The sequence below is a fragment of the Sus scrofa genome, chromosome 2, assembly GCF_000003025.6.
Source record: "Sus scrofa isolate TJ Tabasco breed Duroc chromosome 2, Sscrofa11.1, whole genome shotgun sequence".
NCBI lineage: Eukaryota > Metazoa > Chordata > Mammalia > Artiodactyla > Suidae > Sus > Sus scrofa.
Window position 1 is genome coordinate 132,999,938 of NC_010444.4, and position 13,786 is coordinate 133,013,723.

At 35.8% G+C, this 13,786-nt stretch overlaps 1 long non-coding RNA gene across 2 annotated transcripts in view; it reads left to right on the forward strand.

Moving 5' to 3' along the window:
- LOC110259475 overlaps positions 1 to 13,786 on the forward strand; it is a 407,237-nt gene that overhangs the window by 178,356 nt on the left and 215,095 nt on the right. The gene's annotated exons all lie outside the window — the stretch shown is intronic.

Sequence of the window (13,786 nt, forward strand, 5' to 3'; positions counted from 1 at the left end):
TGAGATTTTGTTATTTTGCCCTTTCTATTTGAATTAAGTTTTCTTTGGCTGCCATAATGACTTACCACTGACTTAAGAAGACATATTTATTATCATACAGTTCTGTAGGTCAGAAGTCTAACATAGGTCTCACTGGACACAAATAGTCCTTTGTGGAACCTTTAGGAGGAAATCCCTTTTCTTGCCTTTTCAAGCTTCTAGAGACTACCTGTGATCCTTGGCTCATGGCCCCCTTTTCCATATTCAAAACTAGCAATACCACATCTCTCTGATCACAGTTGGGGGAAGTTCTTAGTTTTTAGGGACCCATGCAATTAGATTGGGACCTGTGCATAAATGTGGGATAATCTTGCCAACTCAACTTTCATAACCTTAATTATGTTTGCAAAATCCTTTCGTGATGTAAGGCAACATATTCACAAACCCTAGAGATTAGGGTGTGGACATCTTTGGGGGATCATTATTCTGACTACCCAAGTAGTCAGTATTAGAAATTTTAGCAGCATGTTGATAGGATCGACAGAAGCCACAGTGCCCCTACCCTTGAAAGATCAGAGAGGGTAAGATCGTAGGAAATAATCTTTGTCTCCAGTTAGAGACTGCATGTTTGTGTTCCCCCTGAAATTCATATGTTGAAATCCTGTCCCCCAGTGTGAAGGTACTGGGGACAGGGTTCTTTGTCAGAGCCCTATGGAGTGGGATTTGTGCTCTTACACAGGACTCAGGAATCCCCACACCTCTTCTGCTAGGTGAGGACACAGAAGAGATGGGCTGCAACCCAGAAGCTGGCTCTCAGCAAACGTGAAGTATGCTGGTGCCTTGTCTTTAGACTTCCTGGCCTCCAGAACTATGAGAAATAGGTGTTTGTCATTTAAGCCACTCAGTATATAGTATTTTTGTTATAGCAGCCTGATTGGACTAAAATACTTCCTTTATAATTTCATCCTGACCGCTTCTCCTACAGGGCTTCTTCTATTTGATTAACCTGTCTTCTAGTCATCATGAAGCTTGTGAGTTTTAGTCCTCTTTGCAGAGACAGAGTTCATTCCTTCCAGCATTGTGACACTAAAACACTCTAGTCCATAAATCCAGGATATGGATAAAAATAATAAATGACAGTGTTTTTATTGTTCTCCAGATTTACTTTGAACTCTTGGTTGTGGGAAGTATAGAATTATACATAGATCCTAAGAGGGAATTGATGAGAAAGCACTTCATACCTCATAAATCATTATGCAAATGTTTTTATATCTAAAACTTGATAAAAAGTTGAACGTAGATTTTAGGTGAATTAAAATGAGACAATGATGTAGTGTAGCCTGAGAGACATTTTTCTCGTGGATTGTACTCAATATAGTCTCTGTAACTGCCCTTGGAAAAAGTCACATGGAAATTTCTTTATACTTCATTTGAAAATTACTGGTATAATCCATTATATGCATTAGATATTCTATGTACTATAATCAACAAGAGCTTCATGAGATATATTATTGTCCAGGTAGCTAATATAGTTATATAATTTCAAAGGATTTGAATTCAGAATCTCCTGTATTTCTTTTTTAATTAATGAATTTTATTACATTTATAGATGTGTAACAATCATCACAACCAAATTTTACAGCATTTCCATCCCAAACCCTCAGTGCATCCCCCACCCCCCCCAACCTTTCTCATTTGGAAACCATGAGTTTTTCAAGTCTGTGAGTCAGTATCTGTTCTGCAAAGTGCCTTGTGTCCTTGTTTTAGATTCCACATGTTAAGTGATAGCATTTGATGTTGGTGTATCATTGTCTGATTGACTTCACTTAGCATGATAATTTCTAGATCCATCCATGTTGCTAAAAATGCCGGTATTGCTTTCCTTTTAATGTCTGAGTAATATTCCGTTTTGTGTATGTACCACTTCTTCTTTATCCACTCCTCTGTCAATGGACATTTAGGTTGTTTTCATGTCTTATCTATTGTATAAAGTGCTGCAATGCACATTGGAGGACATGTATCTTATTGAGTCATGGTCTTCTCTGGATAGATTAGTGGGATTGCTGGATCAAATGGGAGTTCTATTTTTAGGTTTCTGAGGAATCTCCATACTGTTTTCCACAGTGGTTGCACCAATTTACATTCCTACCAACTGTATAATAGGGTTCCTTTTTCTTCACACCCTCTTCAGCACTTATTGTTTGTAGACTTTTTGATGATGGCCATTCTCTCTGGTGTAAGGTGGTACCTCATAGTGGTTTTGATTTTCATTTCTCTAATAATTAGTGCTGTTGTCGTATAAAGAGATTGTTTCCTCTAAGAGTTTTATAGTATCTGGTCTTATATTTAGGTCTTTAATCCATTTTGAGTTTATTTTTGTGTAGGGCGTTAGGGAGTGTTCTAATTTCATTCTTTTCCATGTGGCTTTCCAGTTTTCCCAGCACCACTTACTGAAGGGGCGGTCTTTTCTCCATTATATTTTCTTGCCTCTTTTGTCATAGATGAGTTGGCTGTAGGTGCATGGATTTAATTCTGGGCTTTCTGTCCTGTTCCACTGATCTATATTTCTGTCTTTGTGCCAGTACCATATGGTTTTGATGACTAGCTTTGTAGTCTGAAGTCAGGGAGCCTGATTCCTCCAGCTCCATTTTACTTTCTCAGGATGTCTTTGGCTATTCTGGGTCTTTTGTACTTCCAGACTTTAAAATATTTTGTTTGAGTTCTGTGAAAAATGTCCTTAGTAATTTGATAGGGATTACATTGAATCTGTAGATTGCCTTGGGTAATATAGTCATTTTGATAATATTGACTCTTCTAATCCAAGAGCATGGTATGTCTTTCCATCTGTTTGTGTCATCTTTGATTTCTTTCATCAGAGTCCCTTCTAAGTATAATCCATTATATGCATTAGATATTCTATATACCATAATCAGGAAGAGCTTCAGACATATATTATTGTCCAATTACCTAATCTAATTATATATTTTCAAAAGATTTGAATTCAGGATCTCCTGTATTTCTTTTCCCATCTTTCTAGAGTGTTTTGTCCGTTACCATGTTGTAACTCAGCAATACCCAGGATCATGAATTTGAGGCTAGGAGTATAAATGTAACGTTTTTGTGCAGTAGCCAAATGAGGTGTAAATTTATTTGGTTTAATTGTTTTAAAAATTCATGAAGTGATATTTCTGACAGGTTATAGTATTTGTCAAATTTGAAATATATTTCAGATAAAATCTACTCATGCACCTTTACTGGGTACTTTTTATTTAAGGTTTCCAATTAGACATCAGTAGAAGCAACAAGAAAAAGAGGAACCATTTATAAAACGTTTTTCTTACCATCCTGGAGACGGTAGTATTCTTGGCTTACAATTTCATTTTATTTTTTACTTTTTGGGCCGAACGGATTTTCATCTGCAGCCTTGAAAACTAAAAGTAATACCACATTGACAGGAGAAACGGCAAAAAAAAAATTTTTTGAGAAGGCAATTTATTATACTGTTTGATATTTACCTATTTTACATCCTAAAATAGCAAGCTTATTTCTCTGGAAAGAAATCCTACCGATTTATTTTGATTTAGTAAATTATCTACACATATGACTCTCACTATATCTTTCCTTGAGGAATGATAGAGTGATGCCCTATTGAAGAGGAATTGCTCTGTGTACCCAATTAATTATTTCAGTAAAATTTCTTTACCAACAGCATCACTCATATTGACTGCTTATGAAGCATTAAATCCTGGCTCTGGGTAACTTTTGGATGTTGTGCAGGGGTGACATATCAATCTTCTCTTCACATTGGCCTTGAAACAGTCCTTAAGAAACCTTATAAACTCCAGTGTATTTTTCAAAGATTTGCTTGCATTTGATTAACAAAGAGCTTAGAATTGAGATGCATTATTTAACACTGAAAGAACATTATTTTAAAATGCAAAATTCAAAGCTGAGGTGCCACAAAATGGGTACCAGGAATTTACCTCATGAGCAGAGAAGAAAGATTTTTTTTCTCACTTATGCTAAATTGATAAACCGAAATTGCAGAGATCACATTCTTGAGAGTGGAGATCTGAATTTTTGAGTTGGTTGATTGCGTTCAGCGGTGATTTGGTGATACAGTGGTAGCTCCAAAGCAGTATTGCAATGTTGCTATTTCCTCTCGCATACGCAGTTCTTGGGCTTTTTTGTTTGGTTGATTTGGTTTGGTTTTTTTTTTGTTGTTGTTGTTATTCTTTTTTTAACCCAACCAAGAAGATAATGTTGGCAGTGTTGCAGTGTTGTTATTTTCTCTTGCATACACAGTTCTTGGACTATTTTTTTTCCTGGTTTTAACCCAACCAAGAAGATAATGTTGTTTTTTGTTCTCTCCAGTAAAAATATAAAGGCTAATGCTATAGTTATTCCATAAGTAAGACATATTTTCACATTGGAATGGACAGAGAAGCCTGAATGATAAAGAAAAACTTTGTCATTTGTGTGGACACTTAGTCAATACCTGGTAATAAACAGCACCTCCACAATCCAGATGACATAATGACTTCAGATGAAATCAGTGCAGGGCCCAACTCATAGATAACCTACATGACCTGTCAGAGCGAGAATACATTCAATAATCATTCCGTTGTGAAAAGATCTTCTAAAAGTAACAGATACTTAATGTTTTCTTATAGCAGTTTAGTTGCCTACCCAGAGGTTAAGTACTAAATTTGACTCTTTTAAAAAAGCTTAGCAAAATCTCAATAAATCATCTTACTAAGTGTTCAGATACAGGTCCAAAATGCCATCAGTTGAGAAACTCTCCAACCCACATGCTTTTTAGACATGCCACGTGAATATAATCCATAAAAGAACTGTTTTCCAACTTGTTCCAGAATATGAGCTCAGCATATTACCTCCCAAAGGTGGAAATGCTGCAAAAGCATGGTGGAGTTGGCAATAGAGAATGACATAGAAATAGAAAATGACATGAGGCTGTAAGGAGTGGTAGGTAGGACTTAATTATAAAATTCAGTAGCAATAAAGTATGCTACTTTTATCAACAAAACTGACTGAGTTGGAGCAGATGCCACCAGTTCTGCTACAGGCACATCTAAATATAGGTAAATACATTTGAAAGGAAGTAGATATTATTAAGTTCCCAGACCTTTAACACTTGTAAGTGTACAGTCATGCAGGTTCAAGTATCATAAAGAGAGAAATGTTTGTAAAGTTGTCCAAGATCATCAAAAGCAGAAGTAGGTTCAAACTTCCCCATAGTGACATTTTCAAAATACAGAATAGACGGCTCTTATGGTACATGAACTCACAATATTACACAGTATGTAAGAAAATGAAACATATTGAGGATCAGCAGATACAAGAAGACAAAAATTAGCAACCCCAAAAGTGGAAATAACAGGAAACTCTGAAAGAGGCCGTGAAATGAATATATTTCATATAATTAAAGAAATAAAAGTACTGAAAATATTTTATTTATTTATTTATTTTTGCTTTTTAGGGCGACACTCTTGGCATGTGGAAGTTCCCAGGCTAGGGGTCAAATCAGAGCTGCAGCTGTCGGCCTGTGCCACAGCCACAGCAACAGCAACATGGGATCTGATCTGCATATGTGGCCTACACCATAGCTCAAGGCAACATCGGATCCCCAAACCACTGAGCAAGGCCAGGGATTGAACCCACGTCCTCATGGATACTAGTTGGATTCCTTTCCACTGCACCACAACAGAACTTCTGAAAATATAATTTTAAATAGACCCTATGAATAGAACAAATGGGTTTATTAAAATAACCAACTAAAACTTTTTGAATTTAAAAATATAAATACTAAAATAGAAAGCTTGATGGATTCCAAAAGCAAGAAAGTAGACACAGCTAAAGAAATACCAGAGAAGTAAAAGACAGACATAAGGAAATCACACAGAAAGAAAACAGAATGTAATTAAGAGAACATGAGAGACAAAATAAATAATTTAGTGTATACAAACACTCGACGTTGTTTTTTGGAGAAAATGATGATTTTTTTGAGAGAAAATTATGGATGTACATTTCAGCAATTATCCTTCTAGTTTTAATACTAAAAGTTCTTCCGCATGTGCACAAGAACATATACAAGACATACAAAGATGTTTATTGCATCTCTTATAGTAGCAAAAAGAAAAAGAAATGTAAACCTTTATCAGCTGGCACTTACATAAGTAACTTAGAGTACATAATGGGTACATTATGATAGTTAAATTTATGACCATGTATATGTGGATATATGTATCAAAATGGAAAATCTGTGCATTTTAAAGATCAGCTTTAAAAAAATGAATCATAAAAGAATAGGTAAAATTTTGATTGTCACTGAAATCGTTAAAGACAAAAAATATTTTATCACTACAAACAATAAAATTACAGGGTGAATATAAACAATTGAGGATAGTCATTATGCTTCAGGGAAGAAGGCATAGAAAAGGAAAAGTAGATTTCATACTATATTGGTAAAAAATTTTACTTATTATTTTAGAGATTTGGAGCAAATAAAAGCAGAATGTTAGCAAAAAAAAATTGAGAGGTAACAGTCTGTTAGGTTTTATTCTATATTACTTGTTTTTAAAATCTTGCAAAAAAATCTACAATAAATTCTAGGTTGCAAATTGAGTAGTGACTTGGCAGCCGTCTTTTTTGACCTCTCAGCAGTATTAGACACAGTTTACCATTTGCTGCCTCTGGAAACTCTTGACTGTGAGTGTATTATGTCCCCATTAAACTTTCTGACTCTCTTTCTGACCACTCTATTGGGGAATTCCAGAGAATAGGGCTGTCTGCCTTTCTTTATGTATGTGTAATAATCCTTAGGTGATCTGTTTACTGTTGTGCCCTTAAATACTCTCTCTACTTACTGATGACTCCCAGATGTATCCTGTAGTCTTGATCCTTCTGGAACTCCTGATTCACGTGCTGCAGTGATTTACTCTATATTCCAAATTTCACATATCTATGCCTGTTTTCCATATAGCATGCAAAATAATGTAGTGTCACTCCCATGTGGAAATCTCTATTGATGTACCATGACTTTTAAAGCACAGTTGTAACTCCTTGCTATGGTTTATTGGGCTTCAAATGACCTGGCCTCTAGCTTCTCTAAACAGCTATATAGCTGTTTCCTTACCAAGTCATGGATGTTCTTGCTTAAGATGTTTGTTCTGGCAGTTTCTTCTGCCTAGAAGACTCTCTGAAAGATATTTCTAGTTTAAGCTTTTGCTTAAATGTCATCTCTGCCTTCTTTGATCACCATGTATTATTCTTCATATTCTGTTCTCTTATCCTGGTTTATATTGTCTTCATTATCTCTTTACCTGACATAAATAATATATTTTTGTCTTTTATGTTTCTCTTCTTATAATGTAAGTGCCATGAGGCCAGAGATTCTGTCCGCCTTGCTCACAACCATGTTCAGTACCTTGAAAAATCTCACACAAAGTAGGTACTCGATAAATATTTTTGATAAGTTCAGTTATTGCTATATGACTGTCAGTATGTTTGAACTCTTCCGTTAGGAAAGAAAATAGCATTTGTCTTGGTAGAAATGAAATTTGCTAGCCCTTTTTTGATCATAAAATTATTTTCTATACTCATTTATTAAATATATTTGTAGTGGGTAACATATTATACTCTCGGTTCACCTATTTCAGCAAAGTATTACAGGAAAATGGGGGGTATTGTACAAAACAGGTAGCATTCATCTTCCTGTGAAGGACTGAGCAACATTGACTCTCCAAAGCAGTTGGATTAAAGTGTAATGTTTTAAGCTTGGCAGAGGTATCAAATATTAAAAGATTTAGTTTAACTAAATGGGAAATATTATAGAAAGGGACAAAGGCTCGTGGGGGTTTGGTTTTTTTGTTATCAGTAAACCATGGTATATGTGTGGCAAATAATAAAAACAAACTTTATATGTAGTATTTACTTTATTAGTCAAAAAAGTAAGCAAAAAAGGATGATAGGAGTCCAAGCAGTCTGACACTCTGACTAGTAACAGATTTATATCTCTGGATGTCTAAAGAAGGGTGGCATCGGAGCAAGCCTTAGAAACAATATCAACATGGAACCATGAGGATTCCAAACCTTGATCCTCCATCCTCATTCTTAAAAACCTCTTGTGACATGCTGCGTATGCAATTAAATAAACAAGAGAAAATGATTTTTATTACTAATTAGTTTAAAATTAGAGGGGCCCCATGGAAATAATCTGTTGTAAGAAATTATTTAGCCAAAGGACAAATAAAATCAGATCCTTCAGTATTTTACTTGTTGGAAAGAAGCATAAGACTAGGAAAGAACAGTCGTGAATGCAAACATGGCTAGTGCATGGCAAAGTCTCAGATACTCATCCTTGAGGATTTCTTTTCCTTGCAAAGCTTGAAAGAAGCCAGAAATCTGAAGAATGGAGGGGGCATTGCTGATTGGAGTGTGTGTGTAAAAAGAAGTAGCTGAAAATATGCTATTTTCCTGAATAAAACAAGTGTGAGTCATAATGTAAGTTCTTAAAGCCCGATGTGGTTGAGCATACTGAGCACCTAGTCTGGACTATGGCAATAGAGCAGTTATTTTCCAGAGCTATTAGTCTCCGTCTAGGCTTCCGAGGGTGAAAAGCACATTCCGTCCAGAATGTTAGCAACCTCCTCTCTATGGAAACCAATCATTGTAAATTTTTTGCTTCCTCCATTCCTCTATTAAAGGAATGATGCTATAATTACCAAGGAAGAGGACTGAATGCCTGCCTGGATGCAGATCTGTGTTTATGGATTTTGAGGTCCAATCAGTCAATTTCTGGCAGAGAAGCTAAAAAAGACTGCAGCTGAGAATTCTTAGAATTGAAAACTAGTGGTAATTGTCGTAAATTACAACATGCAATTGCCAGTTATATTCATAAACAATGGTCCCACTTTAGGAATGTAACCAAAAACTTCTTATAGGTTTCCTTTAGAAAACTTGAGTGTTAACTTTTAATACTATTTTGAAAGCTACTGGATTGTAACCTGGTTATATTCTGTTAATCTTAGTGGTAGCTTAAAACAGATGCTCCATGATTTCACAAAAAGTCTTTGTGTTGATATGTCTCATTTATGTGCATAGCTCAATTCTTCTGTTTTCCCCATAATGTTACATATAGACTAATGTTACTGTACTTGAATATATGCATTATTACTAGGAATCATTTTTCCTAGTCAACCCCTGGATGTCAAATTTTCCGTTTTTAGGTCATTTTGACTTAGAAAGATTCTAAATATTTTTGTTCAGAAAATGTTGTGAATGGGTTTATGTAGAAGTAAAAATTTCAGATGAAGCAAAATGTTTATTTCTTTTAATTCTGATTAACAGAATAAAAAGTTTGTCTTCAATCAGTCAGAATCAAGTAAAGTGACATCTTTGGAGATAACAAGAGTTTCTGTCACTTCACTGAATGAGAATAATTAATTGACCCATTTAATCATGAGAGAATTTGGTGATTTCCATAAGGGCTGGAACAGAGACTATTTCTTTGTGGTTAACTCCATAGTCCTGCTATTGAAACACAGAACATTAAGCATGCCACTTGATTTCCTAGCATTTTTTAATGATCTAAGACTGAGAAAATTGAATAAAATGAATATTTTTGTTGAAAAAAAAAACATGTTACATCTTATCTCAATTTCCCTAATGCCTTATAATACAATAAGTGAAGAAACCCAGTTTTCTAAGACAGAGTGACTTAGAATAACTCAAGCACCAGCTCATTTCAATTTTCACAAGTCACCAAAAGGGGTAATTATTATCTCTATTTTACAAATGAAGAAATTAGTGGATAGAATTTAAGTGGTTTTCCTGAGGTCACCTAGGTAGTAAGAGGCAGAGGCATGATTAAAACCTGGGTCTAATTTGGTTTCAGAGTGAAACAATTAGCAGCTACTCCAGGGAATCAGAGCAGCACATGGAGCCCTAGAGTCTCATTGCCTGGAGCCAAACCCCAACTTGACAACTCGCTACTTCTGTAATCTAGGGAAATTCGTTATTTTCTTAACTCTAGAAATCCTCTAGATGCAAAATGGACAGAATAGCAATATAAATTATCTCAGTGAGTTGTTTTAAAGCTGAATGAGGAAAGGTGTGTAAAGTGCCCAGCACCACATCTGGCACATCTTCATTTCTCAGTGAATATTCTCTATCCCAGTGTGCGCAGAATTAGACGTTCTTATGGGCAGAACGATTTCCCGGGTCTCTGAGACAATACTGATGGACAGAGTAAAGGAAGTTAGAGATGGCACACTTTTCCTTGAGAGTTTAGTTAGCATATATTCTAACTGATAAAGGCAACATGTATTTATGGAATATCTGATATTTTCCAATTTATTTACAAGGACCTAGAGATATAGAAAAGAAAGAAATTGCATTTGTATTCACGTAATCACCCCTGTTTGGTTGGAAGGGAGGCAAATAATATGTAGAAAATTCAAAATAAATCTTTTGATAAAGGAACTCAGGGATTCCAAAAACAGCTTAGAAAGGGCTTCGCAGTGGAACTTGGATGATCACACATGATTTCTCTGAAGTCTACAGGTCAGGTTATATATGGGGAAGGGATCTGTATTAGAAAGGATAGAGATGGTGAAGGCTTAAGAAGGGTCATAACTCAGAGGACAGTTAATGGCGACCTAAAGAATTTCAATTTTGTCTTCTAAGCAATAAGGATTCAGTGAAGTATTTTAAGCAGGAGATGGACGCAGTTACATACACACCTAGAAAGTCCCTCCAAGGATAGAGAGTTTGTTGAAGATGCACTAAATTATCTGATTAAGTTTGGCTAAACTTAAAGAAATCACAAAAAAGTAGCAGCCAAGTTCAAAGGCAGGCAGACATGAGATAGGATGGTGGCTCCACCATCCTCAGGGATCTGGCATCTTTCTATCATCTTTTTAGCACATGGCTAAAATTCTCAAGCTCGCTTGAAGGTGACAATTGAACATCCACTTATTTCTATGCTCTAGGCATCACAAATAGAGAGGAAAGGAAAGGGGGAGGAAAAGCATGAGCCAACTGAGTCAGCCCCTCTTAAAGAGCTTGCCAGGTACCCCACCCAACATCCCATTTTCATCTTATAGGGTACTCCAAAATGGAACAAAAACTGGTATACACTGCTACACTCAACAGTGTAGGGTCTCAGTTACTGTAAAAAGAGGAGGAAGAATTATTGAGTGGTTAACTACCTAAGAGTAACACTGTTAAATGCTGTTGAAATAATCAAATTCTAATGAGAAATGGTGCTAAGATAATATCTGTGAAATGACAAAGAAGGAAATATATTCTTGTATCTACAAAGAAAACAGTCCTGCTAAGAAAATAGAAAAGGGAACCCTCCTGCACTGCTGGTGGGAGTGTAAACTGGTACAGCCACTATGGAGAACAGCTTGGAGATACCTTGGAAATCTATACATAGAACTTCCATATGACCCCACAATCCCACTCTTGGGCATATATCTGGACAAGAGTTTCATTGAAAAAGACACATGCACCCGCATGTTCATTGCAGCACTATTCACAATAGCCAGGACATGGAAACAACCCAAATGTCTATCAACAGATGATTGGATTAGGAAGCTGTGGTATATATACGCAGTGGAATACTACTCAGCCATAAAAAAGGATGACATAATGCCATTTAAATCCAACTTGGATAGAACTAGAGACTCTCATCCTGAGTGAAATGAGCCAGAAAGACAAAGACAAATACCATATGATATCACTTATAACTGGAATCTAATATCCAGCACAAATGAACATCTCCTCAGAAAAGAAAATCATGGACTTGGAAAACAGACTTGTGGCTGCCTGATGGGAGAGGGAGGGAGTGGGAGGGATCGGGAGCTTGGGGTTATTGGATACAACTTGGAATGGATTTACAATGAGATTCTTCTGAGTAGCATCGAGAACTATGTCTAGATACTTATATTGCAACAGAACAAAGGGTAGGAAAAAAAAATGTATACATATAAGTGTTACTTGGCCTCCATGCTGTACAGCGGAAAAATAAATAAGTTAAAAAAAAAAGAAAATAGCTATTTTTCTCATATCTCCCTTATTCTTCCATATGAATCAAAAATGTTGTATCTAATCCTGTTTCCCCCAAATATCCTATTGGAATTCTATTTGAAAATGCATCAGATTTCTTTACTAGTATCAGGAGAGAATTAGTACTTTTGTGATGTTCTTCTTCTTTAAGAATAGGATATGGGTCTCTAAAACTTTGTTTTATAAATTTTTAGGGAGTTCCCGTCGTGGCGCAGTGGTTAACGAATCCGACTAGGAACCATGAGGTTGCGGGTTCGGTCCCTGCCCTTGCTCAGTGGGTTAACGATCCGGCGTTGCTGTGAGCTGTGGTGTAGGTTGCACCACCCGCGTTGCTGTGGCTCCGGCGTAGGCTGGCAGCTACAGCTCTGTTTAGACTCCTAGCCTGGGAACCTCCATATGCCGCAGGAGCGGCCCAAAGAATTAGCAAAAAAAAAAAAATTTTAAATGTATAATTATTTTCAGATAGCTCTGATACCTTAATGTAACAGTATAACATTTAATGATATTTTCCTTATTTTATTATTATTTAACCCAATCGTTCAAATTAATTTTTCTCATATTATCTAGGAGAATATTGCTTTATATAAGGAAAAAAATATTAAATTTTTTACATTTACCTTGAATCCAGCCACATTATTAAAATACACTGTAACTTTTAACAGTGCATTTCTAAAGTCTCTTGGTTTTTCAAGGCATCAAAATATATCATAGTAAAAAAAGAAATCTTTCAGCTCTTTTTCTGCATTTTTACTATTCTTTGTGTGTGTGTGTTACTGCATTCACTTGAACCTGCAATTCACTGTTGTAGTGGGCACATTTGTCTTGTTTCTGCTTGCTATTCAAATGTTTGAAAATTTCAGAATTCAGAATTTACATTGTTTTCTAATTTTAAAAAATACTGAGTATTACATAATAAAGTAAAACACTTATTGGATGTATTTTATTAATTTTCTCAGTTTGTCATTTAAATTCATTTCTTTGGTGTATTTCTGGTATTTAAGCTATCCTTGAATTTCTGGAGTAAATATTGGTAGATCATAGATCATTATTCTTGTCATATATCGACAAACTTTTAAACTTAAATTTCTAATCTGTTTTCATAAGCGACTTGGGACCTGTAGCCTGCATATTGTTTTTAGTTTACCTTATTAACATAACTGGGGAGTTTTCTATCACTTTCTGTGGCCTAGATAAGTTTAAATAACACTGGCGTTATCTATGCCTTATGAATTAAATGTTTAACTGTCGGAAGAAACGGTCTTCAAGCCTTTCCCAGTGATGGATTTTATGACCTTCCCAGAATCTATGATGATTTAGCCCCTCGAACCTAAACAAGGAGTAGAATTTTAGGCGCCACTAGATTTTAAGGAACTTGGGCAGATGAAGACCAGAGCTAGGGATGACTTCTCAAACATCTGTCGCTGCAAAGATGTTTGGGATCTTTGCACCCCCTTGAGCAAGGACATGGGGGCAAGGGTCAAAATAATGGCTAAGATAAAATGGCCCTGTCTAGCCTGGGCAGGTGTGCAGTCCAGTTAAGTTAGACTTAAAGAAATGGTTAAAAAAAAAAAAAAAAAAAAAAGACAAATGATTATGACCTTTCTTGCATACTCAAGCTCATGAAGTAAGAGTTACATACCTGCATTCATTATTAACACTACTTAAGTTACGTAACGTAACCAACTTATAAAACTCCTAACCTTAGTTCTGTCTG